At 28.2% G+C, this 2,325-nt stretch overlaps 1 pseudogene; it reads right to left on the reverse strand.

Moving 5' to 3' along the window:
• Positions 1–1,967: 1,967 nt before the first annotated feature.
• LOC126766436 (uncharacterized) overlaps positions 1,968–2,325 on the reverse strand; it is a 1,096-nt pseudogene continuing 738 nt past the window's right edge.

The following is a 2,325-nucleotide window of genomic DNA, read 5'->3' on the forward strand; positions in this document are numbered from 1 at the left end:
TTACATAATAATAATAATAATCTTCTTTTTTTTAGAATAAAAGTAATGACCTCTGGTTCTGATTCACTTATTGCACTTCCACATAGTTTTGGAACTGATTGGAGGATTGTTGGTTTAAAAAGATATTAATTCACAACCATCACAAGATATTGTTTGGAGAGATCTTGTTCAATATTTAGAAACACTTACTGAAATACCTAGTGATAAATCTTTATTCAAGAATAGTTTAGATATTAAGAAACCTTTAACTGAATTTATTAATTACAGAGTTTGTAATAATTGCAATAGACCAATATTAAATTCTTATTTAATAAACATATTAAAAATTGTCTTGAAATGAAGAATCAAAAAGATAAAATTATTAATATTAATGATCAAGATATTAAGAAAAGAGTAAGAGATCAAACATCAGTAGAAATAGAAATAAAACAAGTCAAACAAAAGAAACAAAAGAAAGAACCTATAACTAGACCAAAAAAAAAAAAATCAACTGGGAAAAATAAAGGTCCTGTTGATGTTGAAAAGCAATGTGTTCAATTGGTGGGTGGTGGGTTTTGTGCAAGATCGTTAACTTGTAAAACACATTCTATGGGTGCTAAGCGTTGTTCCTGGTCGTTCAGCTCCATATGATGTTTTATTGGCTGCATATCAACATAAAAATCAAGTTAAAATTGCTGGTCAAGCTGCAAAAGCTCAAGCTGATAAAGATGAAATTTTACATGGTGGATCAGCAACTTTAGATTCAGATGAAGAAACTCAACAAGTATTGGCGAAGTTCCACGTTCATTTATTTCATTACCATTGAAAGAAAATTTAATTCCAACAAATAATTCTTAATTTCTTAAGAATGAGAGAAATGTTTGCAGGTGCTATATTACCTCGTATAACGAATTCAAATGGAATGGGAGGTATGAATGGTCGTACTGCTTTATTAGATATTGAAAAACCAAATGAATATTTATTCTTAGTTAAGCTCCACAAAGAATTATGCAAAATAATAAGTGTATCCAAGATCAAGGTACGACTGTAATACCTCAACAGCAAACACAATCACAAGCACAATCACAATCACAATCACAATCACACAAGCCCAAGCACAATCACAAGCCCAAGCACAAGCACAAGCACAAGCACAAGCACAATCACAAACTAATTCACAAACTAATTCACAAATAACACCACAGCAAGCTCAAGCTCAAGCTGCTCTTCTTGCACAACAACAGCGGAATGCAATATTGGCTCAACAACAAGCGAGACAAAGGGCTATACAACAACAACAACAACAACAACAACAACAGCAACAGCAACAGCAACAAGTACACCAGTGAATTATCGATTATTTGTTTTGTTTTTTGTTTTTTTTTTTGGTTTTTTTTGTTTCTTTTCATTAATCTTACATTACCCAAAGGGTTGTTTTATGTTTTATGGTTATTAATATTTCTGTTCATTCTCTTAAAAAAAAAAAAAAAAAAAAAAAAGTGATGTACACCAGTGTTTTGTTTTGTTTTGTTTTGTTTTGTTTTTTTGTTTTGTTTTACTTTGTTTTGTTTTGCTTTGTTTTATTTTTAATTAAAAATTCTCACCATCTTTTTTTCAAACCATTTTGGATTAATTTTATACATCAATATAATAGCACCAAAGAGTTAAAAGTTGAAAAAATACTAGGAGGAAAAAATAAAGCAATAATAATGACATAAGCAAAAGTTTTTCTTCAAATCTTTGATGAATATAAAAAAATAGGAACCTTCCATAAATGAAAAAACTTTTTTCCATGAATATTTTTTTTTGGTGGTTGTTTTAAAGTTTTTAACATAATCTTTTCAAAACTTTTTAGTCATTTTTATTAAAGTAAAATTAGTATTCAATTGAAAAGTACCATTCTTGAAAATCATAATATTTTTAGTTTAAATTTAAAGATTTGGATAATTTTAATGACCAAGATTTTGAATCAGAAGGTTCTAACCAACCAGTACCATATTCTGGATCTTCATCAATGTTGACAATTGTTTCTACTGGACCACCATTATTTACAGCAAGAACAGGAGTGCCACAAATTTCATGATTCTAATGGCACAATACCAAAATGTTCAAAAGATGGTGTATATGCTAATAGTTTGGTTTTTGATAATAATAATTCTTTCATATTGGAAGTTATTGATGGAAGAAATAATACTTGATATTCAGGAACTTTAGAATATTTATAATATTCAGTGTTAAAAACTGTTAATGATATCAATTTTAATTGAAAACTAAAGATTCTAATGATTCTAAATATTCTTTATTTTAAAAGATTATGATCATAACCACCAGTTATGATTAATTTTA

The sequence above is a fragment of the Bactrocera neohumeralis genome, unplaced genomic scaffold, assembly GCF_024586455.1.
Source record: "Bactrocera neohumeralis isolate Rockhampton unplaced genomic scaffold, APGP_CSIRO_Bneo_wtdbg2-racon-allhic-juicebox.fasta_v2 ctg1200, whole genome shotgun sequence".
NCBI classification, from domain to species: domain Eukaryota; kingdom Metazoa; phylum Arthropoda; class Insecta; order Diptera; family Tephritidae; genus Bactrocera; species Bactrocera neohumeralis.